Below are 25,131 nucleotides of genomic sequence, written 5' to 3'. Positions count from 1 at the left end.
TAACAACAACAAAAAAATGTTTCTCCTTATCCTAATTAGTTCTTAGCTGCTCTTCAGCTATGACTCTTAAATTGTTTCAATCTTTGGATTAACAGCAAATTACTAAATTCCTTACATTTTCAAACTTTGTATTTGCACATAATTCCATAACCTCTGAATAAATAGTTCACACACACACACACAAAAAAAAACTCAGCACACATTACATATAAGTAAAAAACACTTTTTCCTGACTTAAATTCATTTGCCAACATGAAAGTCATTACCTGTCCAAAAGGCACAAAAGGTGGTGGTCCACCTTCAGTTCCAATATTGTTTCTATTGTGTTTTGATAAGCTCTGTGGGGGGGAAAAAGTCATAAAACAGAATGCACATAAAAGATATTTAAAATGTACAAGGATCCACTGCGTTGAGTAGACTCTTATAAGAAAAAGGAAAAAAACCTTCTCTAAATTATTTTAAACCATAGTGAATAAAATATTATATTTCTCACTTCAGTAACTAGGCAAAGGTTCTTTCTTTATTTCCCCTGACCAAAATACATATTCATGTAAAATTTTCAGAAATATTTTATCAAAACGTTATCCTAGGGAGAAAACAAGCTCTCTTCAAGAAATAGCAAAGCCAAAGATAATAAACTGGCAACAAATATTAATTTCAAATTATCTTCAAAGAGAAGCTTTTAGATAAAATTTATTAGCAAACATACTGACAAAAGTGATTTTGAATTATTTAAAGAGTTCAGATCACTATAGTTTATAATATGAATGTTTTTTTCAATTAATGTGAGATTTTCTTAATAATGTCTTAAAACAATTTACACTTTGAAGAAATAATCATTGATTATACTCTAGTAAAAATTAGCTTCAAAACTACTAATTTCAGTTTGCTTTTTTGCTAGACTCTCATAGAATTAGAGAAGTAACAATGCATGATGAAAATGGAAAAAAATATTCTCCTAGCAAAGCAATTTCTCAGATTGTGAAATCTTTCCTATCTATTACTCCTAGTCAGTTTGTTTTTGAGACATTATTATGTATCTGAAGCACTAATCGTTATTTTGACACATCTCAACTGTAAACATTTTTTGTGTATTTTAAAATGTCATTAAAGAAATTGCTGATAAAAATACATTATAAAAGAGTGTCAAAGTTAAAAAAAAAAAAGCCATGTGTACTTTCAAACATATTCTAGAGTTCCTAAATTAAGCAATACTATATGTTTTCGGTAAATTATATAGAATACTAAGAATAATGATCACCACAACATTGAGTTTACTAAACAAAGAAATATTTAAACTGTACATGAAAGCCAATTTTTTTTACAAACTACATTTAAGATAGTAACCTGATTTAAAAAGAAACACACAACAAATTCATAAAATTATCTAGGGGACATTTCCTCAATTTTAATTTAGATCTAAGAAAACAATAATGCAAACAGCTTTAAGTCATTGCAACATATATATAACTTTAAAAACTCACATAAGTTACTAGTAATATACCATCTCTCAATGACATTATATAATTTAAAACATCTTATAGGATTTCTATTTCCTTGCCTGATGAAGGTACAAGAGCCAAACTTAATCTCCCTTTATAAACATCTAGCAATCTGGACAATGTGTGTAAAAAAAAAAATCACTTTAAGACATAAGATAACAGGTAGTGTAAGACTATTATCACTGAAAGAGAGAGAGAAAAAGGAAAACAACAGATGAGTTCTGGTTAAAGATGAGACAAAAGTAGAATGGTAGTCAGAGAATTCTACACTTAAAATGGGTAAACTGTTCAATTTTATGTTACCATAATAAAAAAAAAGAAATAAGAAAAAAATCCCCATAACTCAGGACATTAAAATGTTATAGAACTACATTACTTTGCAATACATCTGGTACAGAACTCCTAGACCATACAAATGTACAAAACACCTAGGCTTTGAGGGGGTTTTATTGTTTTCTTTGCTTCATCTTTCTATAACTCACCATAGTTACCACACCTATATATAGTTTACTGCTTAAAGCTCCCTTTCTTCATTTTACACAAATATTTAGGGTGCCATTATGTCCACTGTTTATCTTCCTCCGTAGGATTTTCTAAAGGAAATCTCTTTATTTTTCCAATGTATTTGCAAGTTAACCCTTGAATAATTAGCCTCCAAATGAAGACAGTAAGAGAAAACAGAGGCCTGAAAAGACTTCAGTTAGACAAAACAAAATTAAATTGGAACAAAAGATACATTAATTTAGGCATGTAGGACCAAAGGTACATCAGAAAAACGATGAGCTCAAAAAAGAGAGGTTTGGGGAGCAGGGGGAATGACATGGACTAATTTTAAGACTAGAGTGAACTTTTAAATCAAATTAGAGTCAGCCCAGATATGGGATTTTTAAATTTTCCTTCCATGTACCTGTCTGGAGAGAAATTAAAATCTCATGGGAACTAGCGTATCCTCTGACATTCCCAAGCCTGTCAAGTCCGCTTCCTGCAAGCTGAGTTCCTGCAATTTGGGGTAACACCTGTTACATTGTCCTCAAAGCATAATGTCCACCTTTTAATATTCCCAAAAGGTCTGGCCTTTCCAGGAGAAGGATACACTTAGCTCCTCCTGTCTTTCCCTTTTTCTAGCATTTAGAGAGGGAGTTACTGAAAGAACAGAATAGTAGGATACAAGAGGGGAAAAAAAATGAACATAATTATTTATGTCTCATAGTAACTTAGATTTTTTTAAAAAAATATTTATTTTTTCTTAGTTCTCGGCGGACACAACATCTTCGTTTGTATGTGGTGCTGAGGATGGAACCCGGGCCGCACGCATGCCAGGCGAGCACGCTACCGCTTGAGCCACATCCCCAGCCCAGTAACTTAGATTTAAAAGTGACACTTTTTTCTCTGGTCTCAAAACGGTTTGGGCCCTTGCTCATTGAAGCCTACATTCCAGATGGATATCAGGAAGGCAGTTAAGGTATAAAGAAAGCTGCTATATTGAACATGACATGCAAAAATCTTGTATACAGGGCACTTCTGACCATTTTTCCTTTTATTAGAGTTTGTGGATCAAACTGATCCCAACTACCTAAGATACATTGTAAGGGTGTATAAACAGCCAAGGGAGTATTTCCCAGCTATAAGACAAAAAAGAGAATAAGACATTCCCTCTTCTTCCCTTTGCCTCCTGCCAGGGCATTCCCTGGTATCCTTTCCATTTCTCATAAGAAACCTTGTAAAGAGTTGAAGCCTATCAGAGTAGTTATTCTTACAAATGGCCTTTCATCCTGTGATTCCCTTAGATCCCTTCCCCTTTCCTCCATAGTGACTAGTGGCCTTACATTGTATGATTCCCTGACTGTTATGATAAACCGTGACCTGTCTGTTGAACCTACCACCAGCTAAAAATCTTTTGGAGGGAGAATTGGGCCTCACTCTCTTTGGAGGAATGTATTCAAAGGTTTCTCTAAGGTCAAACTTCAGCTCACTAACATAAACCACAATCCAACCATTCATGTGTCAAATCAATAAGGTCCTCCCAAAACACCAATCTGCTCCTATTAATATAACCTTCTGTGTGCACCAGGCTTCCATCACTTGGGCAAACCAAATCCCAAAGAATCAGATCTTTCCAACACCTGCTCCAAAGTCCCCCAAATGGACAAATTGGCCAAACAACTGTCATTCTAGGCCAACACAATACAGCTGGTACCCCAAATATATGTGACCAGAGACATGAACACATCTAAGAATTAAACATACCCACTCAAGAGCCCTGTAAAGAACCAACACAAAATTCTGCAAAATGAAAGCCCATGCAGGCTTAACCCAGACAAGGAAACCATCCTGACTATACCAAACCCATACAAGCAAACCACCACAACAACATGTAGAGAAAAGCTGCTGGACAAACACACCCAACTCCCAGACATATATACATACCTCTATCCACACATACTTAGGGTGCCAACTATATTAACCAACCCAAAACAACAGCCATCCATTCAACCAGCAACAAAGCAACCATTCAAAAGACCCTAAAACAGGTATGAAACAAAACCCACCAAGACCCAGCCTCCTAAGCAAAAAAATCCCAATAAACAATAAGATATCATTTCAAGAACTAAGAACAGGTTCAGACCTGCACCAGCACATTAAAATTCGACCCAGAAAAAACAAAACCTCAGGCCACCTTAACAGACTGTGCTATTTATAGCCAATTTAAGCGCATACACAAACTTACCTTCTGAGCTCTACAGCCTATTTACATTCTAAGTTTGGTCCTCTTACTTCACAAAATATTTTCTCTTCCTTTCAACTGTTCCTACCAAAGTATGTTTTCATACCTATAACTTTCTTATGTCTCTTTCCTAGTTGCTGATCCTTTCTCAAGTCCAATCCTGAAATAATCCCTAAGAAATTCCAGAACACCACTCCTTCCATGAGACAAAGCACTTCAGTCAAAACAAAACACAGCCAAAACTCCACCTACTCCCTGCCCTTTTTGTAGCTGGACAAGGACACAGATGTCTCAGTGATGTTCCCAATTAAGGAGAGCAAACAATTGTAATAGACTATGATTATCTTGGATTGTACCTTGAATGGGTACAATGGAAGAGAAAAATCAAGATGAATGGCATAAAAGTGGGGAAATAATTTTTGCCCTAAAGTACAACTGAATAGGTCTAGCCTGAAAGCTTTTAGAGAACTGTGGCTAGAAATGTGTGAAATTGGTCCTTGTCTTAGAGGTGGTCACCAGGGATATTGGTGGGATCTGCATCCTAAGAGGCACTCAAGGACTAAAGATTCCCAATAACATTATCTATGGATATTAGTGAAACGATTGGGGTTCAGAGGGACATATCAAGAAAACTGGGCCTACATGGGTTCTGTGGTACACCTAGAAAAAGGCATTTTTAGCAGAGCAGTAGAGAAAGAGACCACTTGGCTTACAGTTTGGGGATTGGTGGGTTATCTCTTTCCCAAAGACCTTGGAGACACTTGAGCCAGCCAGGTTGACCTGTTCATGTTGTAAGAGGAAGCTAAAGCAGAGCTTGACTAGCATTCTTCTGTCAGGGACAAAGGGCATTGATCAAGCCTCTTCCAGTAAGCCTGTCACCTGAGTCTTTAGATAGCAGCTATGCTAAATCACTTTTAACTAGCCAAAAGAATCCAGTATTTCCTTTATTTGGGCAGAAATTTTTCTAAAAGGAGTACAGAACTTCAGGGAAAAAAAGTAATAGTGCCATTGGTCCATTTTACTCACCCTCCAAAAGACAAGCCCCCAAATCTGAGGTATAGAATCTTTGTTTCATAGACCTAAAGATCCAAAGAATGAGACCCAGGGACAACAGAAGACAGAATAAAGTAGCAGAGTTTATTTTTGAAACAGCAGAAACATAACACCCATAAAGGAGGAGTCCTGAGTATGTTACTACTATCTAAGGATTTATAGGGTGTTTCTGGAGTTGACCTTCAACATTACTGGATAATGAGTTTTAGGGAAGGGAGTTTAATATCCAATCAGAGAAAAGCACTCAGTGATCAAGTACTCTCTAATCAGGATCTTGATTATGTGCTATTCACTTGCTTGATCACTGTGTGGTCTGGCCCATCAGATACTTTGTACACAGAATGTTGTAATCAAGGTTCCCCTGCTACCATACTTCTTGTCTAGTTCTGGCTCTTGCTCTCACTAGGCTCTTGCCTTGCTTTAGACAATAGGCAACACTTGAAGGTGGCATAAGAACATCAATTTTAGTTTAAAGTAATTAGTTTACATGCTTTCCAATTAATTCCATCCCACAAATATTTTCTATATTTATTACATGTAAGTTTCAGGACTACCACTTTAAAGATAGAAGATGGCAGCTCCAACATATCTGACCTCAAGAAGGATATTATTTATTAAAGGATATAAAAAATAAAATAATTTGAATGCAAGGTCAAAAGTAATATACTATTAATACAGATAACATGTTTCAAATATTTAATAAAGGACCAACTACTTCACTTTGTGAAGGAACAAGCATTTGTTCTAGGTCTAAAACCAAAGAGATCATTTGGACATGCAGGGATTAGAAAAGAAAAATCAAGATGAATGGCACAAAAGTGGGGAAATAATTTTTGCCCAAAAATACAACTGAAAAAAGCAAAGAGAATCAAAGAAGGAGTAAATGGTTTCATTTGACTGGAAGAAAATCTATGCAAAATAATTTAGAAAGTTTAACAGGTAAAATGGAACTACGACTAGTTCCTATTTCATTCAAATTCAGACATTTGAAACAGAAGCTGAGTGTGACTTGTTCTGACCTATGCTAGAGGAAAATAATCTGTCAAAAGTGCGTGAAATAAATTAGAAAAATGGAGAAATGATATGTAATGAGACAAGTTAAATGGCTATTGAAGCAGTCAAAGCAAGAGACACTAAAGATCTAAACTGTAACAACAGCAATGGAGTGGGAAAGCAAGAAATTAATAAGGGATTCATTCAGCTATAGTAGACCAACAATATTAGTTGCAGGAAGCAAAATAGAGAAACAATTAGAAGACAATCAACATGAGTAGCAGGATGAATATGTGCAGCCACAAATGGGGAAAAGTATCAACTAATGCAACTAGAAAGTCAAGTACAACAAGGACTTCATTATAGTAGAATCCTAACTAGCTTTCATTTGCCTGCTTGTATGTATGTACATAAAACAAATATACATATACCCATACACCAGTATATGCACAATTTTTTAAGAATTATTCCCAGATACAGTATACATAGATAGTAACATAAATCTTAGAAATTTTAAAACTTGTCAATAAAGAAGGATTTTTTAAATATAAAACATAATGAACGTAATAAAATATAATGAACACTAAAAAATTACATTTGCTCTATAGGAAGACCATGCTTAGACAAAGGTAGACAGTTGCTCTAAAGATCATCATATTTTATTCTACTCACTGTTACACAAAGAACTAATTTTACTACTTATTATGGGAAGAACTCCCTAAAATAAGAGAATACAGTGTTTTAAACGTTCAAATCATTCTTAGTTTATACTCACTCTCTGTAACTCCCATTTCTCAATAAGGTGTTCCACTTCACCACCAAGAATTGTGGTATTAGAGTCATTCAAGAGCAGGAATCCGTTCTTTACATCAACAATGCCTGACAGCTTAACCTTAGTTCCAGGTGGTGTGTTCAAGCTAAAGCAAAGGAAAAAACAGTTAAACAAAACAAAACAAAACACACTGAAGTTCCTCCCCTAAAGTGGAATAAATTATGACTCAGTCAAGTTATTCAAATTACATCAACATCAAAAATATTTTTCAGATTAGCTATCAAGTATAAATAGATCAATAGGGAGAAAGTCAGAAAACCAGATACAAGACTCTCATTTTCTAACTTAATGATAAAGAAATGTACTTAGGTTTCCATGTGTTAAAACAACATAAACAACAGTAATCACATCCACAAAGTTATGGCAAAGACAAACAAAATAAAAGATTACTTTTTCAACACTACCATGCTACATAAATATATGTCTTTTTTTCCCCACTGAACTTTTGCTATACATTGCAAAATGCTTTTTATTACAAAATTAAATTTTAATACAAAAATATTCTGACCAGTATAATTTAACATCTGTATGAATTATAGTAATCCATAAAAAATAATGGTCTTTTAAAAAAAACCCATGTTAAAGATCAAATGATAATTATTTATACAGGAACATTAAAAGGCCTTTTAAAAAGAAAAACAAAAGAAAAAGAGAGAGAATGAATTAGTAACTACTAAAAAGAGAGAGCAGCCTAGTGGCAGGAAACAAGGGAAAAATGTTTATCTTTAAATTATGTGTCTCTTTAAAGCAGAGGGGTGGTGTGGTACGGTAAAAAGAAAATAAAAAGGTTTTAGAGACATACAGATCTTACTTGGAATCCCAAATCTGCTACTTAAATCACCTAATTTCTTGGCACCTTGTTTTCCTAATCTTTAAAATGTCAATAATGGTTATTGTCCTCGTGGTTGTGAGGATTACGTGAGCCAATATTTGGAAAGTGCCTGGTTTGAACACTGGCTCTGCTACTCGCCATGCTCAACAATGGTAATTAGTATTACTACTATAAAGTTGATGACATGTTCTATGTAAAACTGCTTCCTCTTTCAACCTCACAAAAGTAAGAAATGCTACATTCTTCAGAGTTTACAGGTTAATAATTTCTTAACCTAGGCCATGTCTAATCCTGTCTAAAACCTGAAAACCTTTCAAATTTTTTATAATATGCAAAATTATGCTTTATATATTTTATACTTCTAAACTAACGTTGTTTTGATTATAGAAAATAAAAATAAGCAATAATTGTTTTAAAAAGGCCTTTTAACACACTAAGCTATTTACAGTAATTTTAAGCCTTCTGTACACTAATTTTAAGAAGACTTTTCTATAACAGGTCAGTATTATTAGATTTGGAACAAATATTATACCATGACTCCTTTTGCAAAAACCAGAGACAAAATGAGGAAATAAGGAAAGAAATCCATACCATCACATAAGTTTTCTCTAAAATAAAACAAACATAAAAAAGCATACATACAGAGCCCTACTCCATCTACTCCCACATATAACAAGGGATAAAACAGTCCAAATAATATACATAAAGTAGTGTGCCCTAAAAGATTTAGGCTGAATTAGAAAAGTATTCAGAAACAGTTTCACATCATTCACTATATAAAAGCACATGAAATTCACTGCATGCTGATAGGTACGATACCAAGTTAATCAAAAAGTGTTAATATCATTGTTTTTTAAAGACAGAGGGTTTATAAGATAGTTACTAATAAGAATAAATAGAGTACACCTGTTTTTAAAGCTTCAAAAAATTCATACAGAGAAAGTCAGAATATGTAATAAAATTATTCTGTACATGTTATATTTATGCATTTTAGCTATCGATGATCTTTCAGTAAAGTCATTAAAAATTAATTCTGAGTATCTTCATCACTCTTAGTAATAACTCCCAACTATTATGTACACAGGTACTGGGCTATCAGAAAGAAACTATGACACATTTAATAAAATTGTTCTGATCAATGAATGACCTAAAGCCTCTAAAAAAATTTAAAAATTAATCTTCATGCAAGAACATTTTGAATCTATTTTTATAATTTACACTGAATCAAGGAGTAACTAACTTTATTCTTAACAATTTTCTCTGTAGAAAAAGCTAAAATGCAAAGCTCCATAATTTCTTCTGAAAAATTATACACTTAGAGAGTTTACTGCGTTTTTTCCAAGTTCTTAAAATTTATTTTTGAATAGTACCTTCAAACACTCATTTTAATAAGTACATAAAGTGCCAATCACCTTATTTTTGGCATATAACTAAATTCTACTGCTATGCAACTTGTATGACCATCAGTCATCTGCAAACGCAGCATCCTTGGTGCAGCCTGAGATTCCTCATTATCCTTTGGTGCAGCAACATTGCAAATTTTTTGAATTTGCAAAACACATGGACCTTCAAGCTGTTAAAACAACAACAACAAAAAAAAAACAATAAAATCATTTTCTAGTTATGGCTGTGTTTTCATCTATAGTGCTTCTCTTTTCTTTAATGGTTACAAATTATGATTTATAAAGTAACTTCAATTAAGGTAAAAACTGAAATTATATACAAATCATATGTGTGGGTGTGTGTGAAGAACAATTTTAAAAATTCTGAATTCATTTATTATTCAGCTAGTAACATGAAAAGAAGACCCTTAGAAAATAAAGCTGTTATTTCTGGATAAAAGGTGTACTAATTGATGCTTTTATTCCTAAGAGCTCTAAATGGTTCATAAGCATCCTACTTCTCCCCGCCATGTACATTAGGGGACATTATAGAGGTAAAGAACTTGAAAGTTCTTTAAGGGACATAAAACTTTGTAGCAGTAGTTTAAAGGAATGATTTCTGTTCAAAGACATCAAGTTTAAAATACCCCCTTCTCTTGGTGTAAATGAACAATACAATACCCCAAAGTTTAAACTATATTAAGTTCAAGAAGTGTGAGTTAGCTGGACACAGTAGTGTTGAGGCAGGAGGACTATGAGTTCAAAGCCAACCTCAGCAACTTTGCAAGGTCCCAAGCAACTTGGTAGAACCCTTGTCTCTAAAAGAACAAAAAGGCAGGGAGGAAGGCTGGGGGTGTGGCTTGGTGGTTAAGCACCCCTGGATTCAATCCCCAGTAACAAAAAAAGGGGGTGAGTTACACTTGACTTATTTCCACATTTTCTTTTTCAAATGGTATTAAATCAAATGTTATATTATATAGTAGACAGTGTGGAAAAGAAATGTTCTCTCTTGCCGAACTTCAATCAAAAATAAAAAATAAATCAATGGACTAACTAGCTATAAAGTTTTATATAATAAAATGCTTGAGGCAAAGCTGGAAAACGACAGAAAAATCTTCTTAGACGTCTGAAAAATAATTTCAACAAAAATTATCATTTTCACATCATAAAATATATCTTTAAATAGTATCACACCTGTAAATAAAATCCGGGTGTATTAATTTATATTTTGAGCAAGAGAAATTTAAAATGATTGACAGATATTTATACTAAATTTCTTGAGCAAATATGGATTCACATTAAAATTTTTTTACTCCACATTTACCAGTATTTTGCCTGCAAAAGAATAATTTTCTTTTAAAATTAGAACTAGAGAATATAACTTTAAAAAAGAGTCTAAATTTTCATCTAATTATTTTGTTATAACTATAAAAGAATTCCAAGTTGAAAGTTGTCCAAATTTGGGCAAAAGGGAAAGAAGAAAGGGGAGAGGACATAAGGGCAGGAAAGATGGTAGAATGAGATGTATGTATGACTGCACATATGGTGTGACTCTACATCATGTACAACCAGAGAAATAAAAAGCTGTGCTGCATTTGTGTACAATGAATCAAAATACATTCTGCTGTCATGTACAACTAATTAGAATAAGAAAAAAAGATGCCCAACATCTTTAACAAATATAGACGAGCTGCTAATTCAGGTTGAAATTTTCCTTTGGCTTTACTAATGTCATTACAATAGGACATTTAAATTACATAATAGAGAAGTTATGGTTATTATAGTGTTCATCACTGTTTACTTTATCATTACCAATATTATTAGCCTATGCATGAAAAATATCTTGCCTTAGATGTTTAATACGGTCCACCAGTCACATGTGGCCATTTTTACCTATATTTAAGTCAATTAAAAATAATGAAGTTAAAAATTCATTTCTTCAGTTGCACTTACTATATTTCAAGTGTTTTATACCTGCACAGCACAGAGATAGACCATTGACATCAATGCAAAATGTGCCCTAGACAATCAGTGATGATTTCGTCTTAGGTGTTTCAAAGAAAGACTCAGGCATCCTAGGGACAGAACTTTCAATAGTGTCTTGGGAGGGAAACATTTCTTTCTATTTAATGTTTAACAGGAAACAAATTAAGCTTTACTAATTTAATATCCAGAGTGACAAAGTCATCCTCACTAAGCACGTATGACAGACATGAAGTCAGAGGCACCTTCACAGAATTTTGGGGGTTCTATATCCCCTGGTTGTTGACATGGCATTTTCATACTGGTTTGTTTGTGTTAAGATAAACTGCCTTTTATTTATGCATAGTTAAATGAATATATTTACTGTATTGCCTAGCTTTAACACTAATGCTCACAACATGGATAAGATGCTGTAAAAGATTTTGCCAAAGAAATATAAACTGAAGATAACACAAATGATGCAACACAAGGTAGGAACAAGACTCTTTTGCTGATCTCTTATATCGGGAACAAAAAAAGCTGAGGAATAATAGGAAGGAATACGTGCCCCCAATTCCTGATGCTTCCTAACAAGCAGATTACTTATTTAACCAATCCAATTCCTGGCCTCTCCATTCCTTTTATAAACTGAATAGTGGCCCCTCCAAAAGACAGATCCACCTGGAAATACAACCTCATTTGGGAAAAGGGTCTTTTCAGACATAATTAAAGTAAGGATACAGAAATGATAATACACTGGATTAGGATGTGCAATAAATCCAATTATGAGTGTCCTTGGAAAAAAAGGGAAAACAAAAATAAAGATACCAGCTATAAAAATCACATGAACTTGGAGGCAGAAATTGAAGTTATGTCTCTACAAGCGAAGAAGGAAAAAGTGCCTAGAACTAACAAAAGCTAGGAAAAGCATGAAACAGATTCTCTCAGGGTTTCCAAAAAGAACCAACCCAGGTGACACCTTGATTTTATACATCAGACCTGAAGAAATGTGAGAAAATAAATTTCCATGGTTTTCAGCTACCAAGTTTTGTGGCAATCTGTTACAACAACCTCAGCTAAGGCATCCACTAATGGAATGACTTGTTTAGGAAGAATAAACTGTATAAATTGGGTCCAGCCTCATCCTTCTTCCTCTTGAGATGTAGCCAGGGACCTTAAAGAAAGAGGCAATTATTCAACAATATCAACAAGTTGGAAAATTCCATGAATTAGGATATGAGACTGTTAAGCTTCATGGTTCACTTAATTGGCCCATATTTTCCAAATATACTTTTATTAATAACAAAACGGACATTTTGGTCAATATCTGCCAATCAGTTCAAAAGCAAAGTAAAAAAAAAAAAAGTACATACTATATATTAGATACTCTTGAGAAACCCTCAAATTATGCATAAGTTCTTTATAGTCATTTCTCAATGGGAATCACCAAGTCTTACTATTAGTACTTCTACAATTCCAAAATATTATTTAAGTATACCCATGAGATAAAATTTAAATTTTCATTATCCTTCTTATAATCTTCAGTTTATTATACTCTTCAGAATTACTAGATCTAAACATTATGAGTTCAAGATCCTATGAGTTCAACACTATGAGTTCAAAACATCTAAAAGCAGTCACAAAAATAGATGAGAATTTAAAAATCTGTGTTTACTATTAGGGCAACTCCAAAATAAAAGATATTAATTTTAAGTAAAAATAATAATTTTAAAAAGACTATAATCATTAACAACCCAAGATTTTGTTAACTGTCTGATTTTTCTTTTTTATACAAATAATAAGAACAAGTAAATAAAATCATTCTAAAAACTTTTTAAGGTAAGAGAACTTTATCATTGTATCTCCAGGTAAAAACCTCTAATAAACAATATCAAGTATCTGCCAGAAATATTCTCTGAGGCCATCATCTAGGCTTCATTCCTTCTTCTCCTGAGATAAATGAACATCTCTGTCATCTAAACTTCTAGGCAGTCATACAACTGGATACGGAGTATAAGATTTAAATGAATATATTAGCTTATTAATTTGTTGGTTATAATAAATAGCATTCTTATGTACCAGAGTCTCCAAAGTTTATATGACACATAAATAGTTCTTTAAAGTTTGATCATACATAAATATTAAAACAGATATTTTACAACTCTAGAAACCACTTAAATTTATGTATTCTATGACAATATGAAAAAATCTGTCAGCCATTTATTTTTATAATCTTGCACCACCTTCTCATCAAACCTAGAAATAAGCCATATATTTGACAGGAATTGAAGTATGATTCAGTTCTCATCAATGCTCCATCATTAATGCAAAGTAGATTAAAATTAAGAGGAAATAAAACAACTTCACCATCCACAATTCTTTCATAATTCACAATTCTTTCATAATAAATCATAATTCATTTTTTGTTTATCCTATCACAACTGCCAAAAGTATTTCCAATGGCTTCAGGAGATTTCCTAGGGCTAATTATTTCATTCATTCATTTCAAGGGAAATTTTTCCCCTCTGTACTGAGGATGGAATCTAGGGGAACTCTACCACTGAATTACATGCCCTTTCATTTTCAGTTTTTATTTTGAGATAGGGTCTCACTAAGTTGCTAAGGCTGTGACCCTCTGCCTCAGCCTAAAGAGCTGAGATTAAGGGATCTGCCAACACAACTGACATTCAAGGGAAATTTCTGGCTGGACCATTTACATCTGTACTTTAGGATCCAGGCACTTGGGCCATGTTGCAAGAAAGCTCTCTTGAAAGAAGAAAGATTATTCAGCCTATGGCTGTTTTAAAAGCCTAAAGGATAAGCTTTAAATAGCATTTATGATTCCTTCTTACTTAACTCCTTCTTTCTTTGTCAAGCTAACTCCACATACTATTTTTACACAATCGGACTTTAATAAACATGTAGGTGGTGCCTGAAGAGAAAATGAAAAAAATATGATTGATTACACCTTGTACCATCCCTAAGTATGGTATCAGACCCAACAAAACTAAAATAAGAGATCTGTATGACATTTAAAACTTCAGAAATATTCCCTGTGTCATCTGGAGAGGCCCTTAGGATAAGCCTTAACATGGAGAACATTTTCTTCAAGAAAAGATCTATGTTTCTTTATGTTAGTAACTTAAGAGTCTCAACTTTTGACTAGTGGCAAAGTGAATCTTGGCCAGAATCTTAACTCACTATAAGTCAGCAGCACCAGCACTGGTTCCAGGTAGAAGCAAATACCACATCCCTTTTAGGAAAAAACATTTCTATTCAGGTACCAAGGATTCCCACACAGAAAGTTCAAGAAACATGAAATCTTGAGACTTAAAAGACAGCAAGCCACAAAGACTGAGAAACCTAAAAAAATTATCAAATAAAAATTTAGGCCTGTAAGGTCTTGCGAATTTGGAATTATCAAACAGAGACTATAGAAAAATCATCTACATCTAGAGAATTTACATAGAATTCAGAATCAAGTAATTAGGAACAAATATTCCTCTCAAGAAAACAAGTGACATGTAAAAATATGTAACAACTATAAAATAAGCCTTTGAAAATTTCAAAAAGCAGCTACCAATTCATCCAAATTCTTTCATCACAATGTAAGTCAATTAAAAATCTATAACAAAAAAGAAAATATATATATATATACCAATTATACTATAATTAAAACAGGCAAAGAAGAAACTATGAGATGAACCAAAAATATTTACAACTGAAAGATGATAAAATTACCTGTATAAAAACTTTGGGACACAAACTAGTGCTATGAGAAAAATTAATAGCCTTAGAAGATTTATATTAGAAAAAAAAAACAAAACAAAACAAATGAGTTGGAACAACAGGTTGGAAAGGGGAAAAAAATGAGTTCCAACTAGCTACAAAAAAAGACAAATAAATGATATAAACTCAAAATACAATAGAGGGTTAATAAAAGTCTAGCATTATTCTTTATTCAGACTAACAAAATTGATGCCTCACATTATTAATCAAGAAATAAAAATAAAGGCAAATAATTTAAGGACTAAAGATGCAGAAAAAGCATTTGACAAAATATAGCATCCATTTATGTTCAAAACACAAGAAAAATAAGGGATAGTAGAAGAATACCTCTACACTGTAAGAGCTTCTATGCTAAACCCAAGGCCAACATCATTCTAAATGGAGAAAAATTGAAAGCATTCCCTCTAAAAGGGATGGATTCCCTTTTTCACCACTTATATTCAACATAATTATAGAAACTCTAGCCAGAGCAATTAGACAGAAGAAAGAAATTAAAGGAACACATATAGGAAAAGAAGAATTCAAAATATCCCTATTTGCTGAAGACATGATTATATATTTAGAAGACAAAAAAAAAAAAAAAAAAAAAACCCTACCAGAAAACTCCTAAAACTCATAAATAAATTCAGCAAAGTAGCAGGACATAAAATTAACACCCATAAATCAACTGCATTCCTATACATCAGTGATGAATCCACTGAAAGAGAAATTAGGAAAACTGTCCCATTCACAACAGCCTCAAAATAAGATAAAATACTTAGGATTCAATCTAACAAAAGAGGTGAAAGACCTCTACAATGAGAACTACAGAACACTAAAGAAACTGAAGAAGACCTTAAACAATGGAAAGATTTCCCATGTTCTTGGATAGGCAGAATTAATATTGTCAAAATGGCCATACTACCAAAAGCACTATACAGATTAATGCAATTCCTATTAAGGTTCTTGTGATGTTATTCATAGAAATACAAAAAGCAGTCATGAAATTTATTTGAAAAACTAAGAGGCCCAGAATAGCAAAGCAATCCTCAACAATAGAAGTGAAACAGGAGGCATCACAATATCATAGTAACAAAAACAGCATGGTATTGGCACCAAAACAGACATGAAGACCAATGGTATAGAATAGAAGGCATAGGAAAAACCCACATAAACAGAGTTATCTCATACTAGACAAAGACACCACAAAATGCATTGGAGAAAAGATAGCCTCTTCAACAAATAATGCTGGGAAACTGGAAAGCCATATGTAATAAAATGAAATTAGACCTCTATCTCTTACCTTGCACAGACTCAACTCGAAATGGATCAAAAACATAGGCATTAGACCACTTACCTAAAGTGTAAGAAGTAAGATTACTTCAAGTGCCATAAAATATACAATTCAAATGGATTTTATACATACTGCTAAAAGTAATACACATTCATGCAACTGCTTTGCAAAATAATCTGGCACTATTTCATCCATAAAGCTGAACACTGGCTTAACTCTATCTTACAGTAATTCATGTCCTGGTTATATTCCCTAAGGAAAATCTTTCAAATGTGCATCAGGAAATCTAAATATAATCCTAAAAGGTAGTGTCTATTATCAAAACAATTAATAATAACCTCGATGGCCATCAACAGAATTAATATGCACTTATTATTTTAGTTATGTTTACATCATTTAATATTATATAAAAGAGAAAATGAATGATATATGCAACAGACATACATTACAGTAATAATACTGAATGATAAACCCAAATTATAGCAGATAATAACATGCTATCATTTTAAAAAGCTCCAAAACAAAACAATTAGGTTGTTAAGGAATAATGACATATGCAACCAAAACATTTGTAAAAGTCAAAGAGAATCAAACTCAAAATTTACAGCAGTTGTTCCTTGGTGTGGTGTTGTGGTTGTTGGGGGAGGGGCTAAGATCATAAGTAGAGTGATTGCAATGTTCCAGTTTTTACCAGCTGGTTGAGGATTCACAGGTGCTGACTTCATTTAATTATGCTTTAAAACATAGCTACTTGTATACATTAAATATTTAAAATAATTCACATGTTTTAAAATTAACACATTGAGTTCTCTGAAATGTCAGGAAAATTAGAGAACTAAGTCTACAACATATGCAACAGGAAACACTCAAAAATAAAAGCACAGACACTGGTTGGATGACAGGGGTAAGCTTAGCAAAAACACTTCTGAAAGAAGACAAGAGAGAGATACTCATTTGTAGTATTTAACAATTTCCATGACTAATTTCAACTACCAACTAGGTATTACTGCACTCTAAACTGGAAAGAGCTGCTGAAAATCAACATTCATAAACTAGAACAAGCTGAATCCAGTAGACTACAAGTATTAGCACTGTGCTTTGTATCAGTGATCTCACTGGTCCTGCACACTTACCCTAGCACTGCTACAAGAGATTGAGTGCAATTTCAGTCAGTCAAAACCCCAAAATAATATTTTAAGTGATTTGATCATTTGACCACAGAAAATCTTGTTGCAATTCTAGTACCAGATGATCATTCTCTACAGTTCCAGTTTCTCTCTTTTTTTTATCTTGTAATTTTCCACCTTTATTGTTTTTTATATGACAGCAGAATGCATTATAATTCTTATTACACATATAGAGCACAATTTTTCATATCTCCGGTTTATACAAAGTATATTCACAACAACTCGTGTCTTCATACCTGTACTTTGGATAACAATGATCATCACATTCCACCATCATTTCTAACCCCATGCCCCCTCCCTTCTCCTCCAACCCATCTGTACTAACTACAATTCATCTATTCCTCTCATGTTCCCTCTCCCTATCCCACTATAAATCAGCCTTCTTATATCAAAGAAAACATTCTGCATTTTGGTTTTTGGGGATTGGCTAACTTCACTTAGCATTATCTTCTCTAACTTCATCCATTTACCTGCAAATGCCATGATTTAATTGTCTCTTATTGCTGAGTAATATTCCATTGTGTGTATATGCCACATTTTTTTATCCACTCATCTATTGATGGGCATCTAGGTTAGTTCCACAGTTTAGCTATTGTGAATTGTGCTGCTATAAACATTGATGTGGCTGTGTCCCTGTAGTATGCTGTTTTTAAGTCCTTTAGGTATAGATCGAGAAGAGAAATAAGCTGGGTCAAATGATGGTTCTATTCCCAATTTTCCAAGAAATCTCCATCCTGCTTTCCAGATTGGCTGCACCAATTTGCAGTCCCACCAGCAGTGTATGAGTGTACCTTTTCCCCCATATCCTTGGCAACACTTATTGTTGTTTGTCTTCATAATAGCTGCCATTCTGATTGGAGTGAGATGATAGAGTGGTTTTGATTTGCATCTAATTGCTACAGATATTGAATATTTTTTCATATATTTGTCGACAGAATGTATATTGAAAATGTATATTGAAATATTACTTTACACCAAAATCTGGAAGGGTCAAGAGAGAGGCATATTACTTATTCAAATACTCTACTTACTAAATGTTGTCATATAGCTTATGCAGACTCAAATAAAGTTTATTTTAAACTAGAACTAAAACATATGCAATTTAGTGACAGACGATTCTATATTCATGTCTTTATAAGGATTCAGTCACTATCAACACGGTGAAATGCTAGTTAATAAAGTATTTCAATAAAAGCATAAATAAATCATTAGTCTTTATTTTAGAGACAAATTATCCAAAGTAATGCAAATCACATAAAAATACATTTCTTGAACATTTATGTTGGCCTATTAAAGTTTTATTTTTATATAATGTATGTATGGAGTTTTAACAGTACATGAAATGAGTAATGTGTCAGCTTCTTAAAAATTTTTATGAAAATTATTTTTCAAAATATCTTCATTAATACTGTGAGAATTATATTTGGTGTCAGAAACAAGTAATAAAAACAATAGTATTATTAAAGAGGAAGAACAAAAAAGAGGTATCTAATAATTTGTTTCATGTAAAAGGGCTAATTTCATATCTAATTTATATACAAAGTCTTACCAGCATTAAGAATGTTTTCAAGGATAAAATTTGGCAAAGAATATTCTAGACCAGAACATTTAGTTTTCATTGTTAGCTGCATTCAGAGAAAATCTTTAAAAGTAGTACTACACAAAACTTTTAGAAGTAAAAATGCTCTCAGAAAGTGAAGGGAGCAGAGAAGTGTCACCACTAATACTTAGGGAATCACAGCAGAGGTAGATTCTCAGGTTCTCTATGGCCACAGAGTGAAATGGAAAACCAATAATCCAGAAAGCTCCAAAATTTTCTTTAAAAAACTGGTGTAAAGATGTGCAGACATTGCTTTGATATTACTTTTTTTTTCTCCTGTGAAGAATCACTGTACTCATCAGACCTATCAGAGATTGCTGTCCAACTTGGGGGCTTATAATCCAGTATTTTTTTAAGTATACTTCCCAGACTAGCAAAATCAACTTTTCCTGGGAAACTTGATCAAATTTCAATGTGCCATCCTATTTTAATGGAATCAGAGACTCAGGCAGGAATAGGGGTGATTTGGGATCCAATCTCTATTACAAACAGATCTCAGGGCAATTCTTATGGAAGAAGTTTGAGAACTACCACTGTAACCAAAAAGGAAATGTAAAAAAACTGGAAAAGAATAAAAAAGTACAATGAAAATGACAGACTAGCTTGAAACTACGAATCTAAAAAGGACAGTTTTAGCAAAAAGAAACTTGTAGAAATGACATAACAAGTCTCCAAGTCTCTGAACATTACTCAAAAAAGATGGTAACCAGATACTCACCGTTTCCTCTGAGGGACTATAAAGATCAGAGAATGCAAGTTGTAGCACATGAAATGTGGGTTTAAATATAAATAAAGCTTTCTCATTTTATTAAACATGCAAATGAATTTCTGAAGGAAGGAACCCTTTTCTTTGATGGTTGTTAACAGATTAATGATCTGTTAAATTGTAAACAGAGTAGTGCTCTTCTCTAATAGTTCTTACCATCAATTGCAAAAAATGGATTAATATTTAGGAAATATAAAAACATTGTTATATTAGAGACCTTTTATCCAAAATTTAAAAGATCTACTTTAAATATCTGAGTGCTAAAAAAATAAGAATGTGCATTCAAAAACAAATATAGTCCTTAAAAATATTTCTTTAAAGTATAGCCAATAATGTTCCTTTAATAGTTCAAAAAGTGACAAGCACATATCAAATTGTTGATTAACACAATTTATATATATTTACCAATAAAGAGAAAATAACTCAACATGAATGATTAGGAAACAAAAAACTATTGACACATCTCTTAAAGATGTATGCTTATATTTAAAAAAGAGATCACTGAGCCAGGCAATTGTGGTGCATTCCCATAATCCCAGTTATTTGGAAGGCTAAGGCAAGAGGATTGCAAGTTCAAGGCCAGCCTGGGCAATTTAGCAAGAGCCTGTCTCAAAAGAATAAGGGCTAGAGTATAGCTCAGTGAAAGTGCTTGCCTAACATGTGTAAAGCCCTGAGTTCAATTCCCAGTGCCATAAAGAAAATATAAATAAATAAATAAACAAACAAATAAATAAATGAAAAGAAAAACAGATCATAGAAAAAGTTCATAATATGAATATACATTTGTACAATATAAAATTATAACAAAAAACAAAAGCATATCTTTGCCAAATTGTTCCTAATATTTTCTTATAATCTGACACTCTTATTAAGTAAAATAAAAAGATAATTAAAATAAGAAGGTAGGAAAAGGTCTTTGTCCTGAGTTCCAATAACCTGTGGTAAGTCTTACATGTAAAGTAAACCATATTTATAATTCCTAATATAACCATATTTATAATTCCTAAAAGTGTTTTTTCTTTAATTTTTTTAAAGTCACAAAAATTTAAGTTTTAATATTTTTCAAAGTGCATAGACAGTCGTTATAATGATGATTTTGTGAACTATTCACTTCCAAAATATTTTGCAATTGAAATTTATTGGAAAAAATATTCCATTAATTTAGTAGATGTTCTTATTCATTGTACTTAGCGAAATTCAGGAAGTTACCAATTTGCTTTACCTTTTCTACCTTTCCACCATTGATGTCACTGGGAAGAAATTTCTTGCCAATTGTTCTCAGATCTGTCTAAAATAAAAATATTAGTATTAAAACAGAATTCTATAGAAAGTAAATCTAAATCTAATTTCATATACAAAAGATGAAATTACTTAAGATTTATAGAATAAAAAGTTTTTTACATGTCTTTATATGCATGAAATATGAGACCTTGTATGTTACTATTTACTGAACTGACATATGTTAAACAACTTATGTATGGGACTTTGTTATCTGAAAAGACTACTTAAATGTATGAATCTTATAATAAGTTAATCAGTCTTTTCAGATAATATAGTCTCATGTTCAAGTTGTTTAACGTGTGCCAGGACAATGAATAGTAAAATATAAGGCCTCATATTTCCTTAGGTAACCTTTTAACTTACTCTCCTCTATTAAAATATCAAATTTGAGTTTATGTAAATTACAGTCTTACTAAAAACATAATGCCTCAATCCAAAATCAGAAGATAGCTTTCAAATACATGAACATATTATATTTCAAACAAATGAATCCCATCCACATAACTCTGATATGCAAGACATGAAAACATGGCTAAAATATCCATATCCTAACAAAGAACATAACACTCAAATATACCAGGGAACAATATCACTGGAATAGCAAAGAAGTAAGATCTCACTAAAGAAAGAAATTATTTCATTTCCTTACACAAATTACAAAAATAGAAGTTGAAAAACAAACTGACTATATGAAAATACAGACATATAACTCCATAAATCACAGCAGATCAAAAAAAGGGATACATAAGGACTAACACTGCATGACTTACAGCATTTGAAACACAAAGGAAAAACTAGGGCTGGGGTAGTGGCTCAGTGGTAGAGCGCCTGCCTGACATGTGTGAGACACTGGGTTCCATCTTCAGCACCACAAATAAATAAATAAACAAACAAGCGTATCCATCTATAGCTACAAAAAACAATTATATAGTCTATATAAAAAGCAGAACTTTTTAGGATTGTATCCTCTTGAAGTGAAAACCAAAACAGGCAAAAAAATTGTTCAGAGCAAAACTATCAGTACTTATGAAAAGTTTATGAATTGGACTTAGGAAAAGGTCCGAAATATTTAGGCTGAGAAACTATCTTGATGCTTGAGATAGTGCAATTAGCGTGAATCTAAAGTTGTATCATCTTTGTTATTCCTTAAATATAGTAAATAGTAGCTTTTCATTACCTTATGAACAAAATAAAATAGACTTAAATACATTTAATCACATACAGTATAAGGTAAAATTTGTATTACACTTAAGAAGAAAACACATTGTCATTTTTGACAATTACTTTGATATGAAATGAATATATATAAAGAGGCAGGAGTCTTCTTTGAACACCCACAATAATATCACTCTTTTTAAAATGTTTACATGTACTCAGTCAGCTTAAGAAACAAGCATTTACATGCTATACAATTCCCACAGATCCTTTCTGGTCTTTTACCAATAGGACTCATAATTTATTTTATAATATAATGCAAGGATCACCCTTACACTAAAACTCACCAAATGAAACTGCCAGGAAAATCAAGTCCCAAACACAAACACTTGTGCAAAATGTTTTAGGTTTATAATTCTTTTTGCAGCCTCAATCCAGAAACAGTGTGAAAAGAACATACGACCTCAAATTGTATGCCTTTTCATTTCCAATGTACTTTGTAAAAATACTTTCTTATTCTAGTGCTCCCTTCATTAGGACAAGTTTGAAGATCAAATGTTAACAAACATGAGCAATGACTTGCAGAGAGTAAGTACCTAAACATATATAACCATTAAGTCGAAAAATAGTCCATAAAATCATTGGCATTATTTTGAATTCAAAGATAGAAATATTGAAAAATGAAAAACAAATTTTATGAACAGAAATATAAAAATCTTATGATACACTATAGTCCCTCATTTCTGGCTTTTACTAATTAAGAAATTTAATTCAAAATAAAATGAAGAATCGAGTAAAAGTTAATGAGCACTAGACAAAAATCCTAAACTTTGATTCATCACAACTATGATTAATCACATGTCCCTAACCCAGTTAATTTATTCATAAAATTGAAAAAATACCAACTCTATTTCACAAAGCTAAAACAAAACAATACACTCAAAGTTTATATAACTCTTAAAGTACTACAAACATACATAGGGCATGTTATTTCAGTGTGCTTTTAGCAAGATGAAAATGACATTCTAAATCTTTTTATTTTTTTTGGGTACTGGGAATTGAACTCAGGAGGGCACTCAACCACTGAGCCATATCCTTAGCCCTATTTTGTATTTTATTTAGAGACAGGGTCTCACTGAGTTGCTTAGGGACTCACTTTATGCTGAGGCTGGCTTTGAACTGGCAATCCTCCTGCCTCAAAGCCTCCCAAGTCCCTGGGATTACAGGCATGCACCACCGTGCCTAGTGATATTCTAAATCTTTAAAGACTCTAAATTCAAAGTCAGTTTAGGAGTACAACAAAAGCAATTTTTTAACTCAACACTTCATTATATCAGGACTGCCAGAACAATGGCTGTGTCCCAAAATACTTTTATTATCAAACATAAAAGAAATACTTACCTGGAAAAAAAAAAAAAAACTTTGTTGAAAACTTAATTAAAAAGAAAAACAAAAATTAAGTAAAAATTTTATTGATATTTCAAAGTATCTACCCACTTATACACGTTGCTGACTATTCAAATAAGTTTAAGATATCTGGAAATAACATAACTCCTCTGTGTACATATAATGAATACACCACAATGAAACGCCACACCATGTACAACCACAAGAATAGGATCCTAATTAGAATAAGTTATACTCCACATATGTCAAAATACACTCAACTGTTTGTATATCTAAAACAAATTTTTAAAATCTCAGGAGAGAAAAAGAAATACAACTGACTTCAATTTTTATTAATAGTGCTTAGTAATTTAAGACTGCTATCACTTATTTTTCTGAATATCTCACAGGACTTCAATGTCACTTGTTAATATTCTTATTCCCTAGTTTACAGAGGTTAAAAAAAAAAAAAACTAAGAACACTCCTTTTCAATACCTCCCTTTAAATCTGAACCTAGAAGAGTCATACAACAGATTTGAGGGAGATATTTTTAGAAAGGCCTACTTAACAAAGTTAAGAGATAGGGTGCACAGCCTATTGGTATAAACAATGTGAACACCTGCTGTTTTGGGGGGTGGGGGAAGTGAAAAGGAGAGTCTAGAATTTGGGTGCATGCTGGGTAGAGGGCACCTTTGCAAGCACCCAATAAAAGCTTTGGGCACCAACCTTTAAGGGACCTCGCTGGGCAGAAACATTGTATACATATTATTCTATTGTTCACTGTTAGATAAAGCAACAAATTTACTGTGTCTGTGTCTCCCACAGGACAAGAGACAATAGGAAAGAGACTACATACATGAAATATATATAAAATAAGAATCAGTAATACAAGTCTTTCTTAACTAATGGCTAATATTCAATAATCTTTTGAAAAGTTAAAAAATAAATTAGATATTATAAATGCTTGAAATTTATTAAAAGGTGAAAAAAACTTCAAAAAGTAGATTTGTCTGGTATAGGCTTCATCCTAAAAGATTTTTATTGTTTCTATTATTATACTGTGTAATAGCTATGTACTCAAATATTTTACTATACACTTCAAAGAAAATGATAAAGACAAATTAATTCATTCAGTAGTGATCATTAGTCACTTCTGTGTGTATAACAAATACTTGATCTTGATTTTTTTTAAGTTCACACCAACTATGGACAATTCATTACTATTTACCCAAGTATATAAATAAGACAAAGAACGGCAGACTGTCATAAAATCTATTTCCCATCATTTTTAGAAAGCTATTTTTAAATAAACAAGAAATAAAGCTCTTTACAACATTTTAAAAGTAGAATTCACTAGTTTGGGTGCAAGGTAAAGAAAGTTAAAGCATCTAGGAAATATTGCCATTATAATC

General features: G+C 32.4%; 1 pseudogene; it reads right to left on the bottom strand.

Annotated features, from left to right (window-relative positions):
- LOC144251071 (tudor domain-containing protein 3-like) overlaps positions 1-25,131 on the bottom strand; it is a 125,881-nt pseudogene that overhangs the window by 62,928 nt on the left and 37,822 nt on the right.

This window comes from Urocitellus parryii, chromosome Y (genome assembly GCF_045843805.1).
Source record: "Urocitellus parryii isolate mUroPar1 chromosome Y, mUroPar1.hap1, whole genome shotgun sequence".
Classification (NCBI taxonomy): domain Eukaryota; kingdom Metazoa; phylum Chordata; class Mammalia; order Rodentia; family Sciuridae; genus Urocitellus; species Urocitellus parryii.
This window is presented reverse-complemented; position numbering and strand designations above follow the sequence as displayed.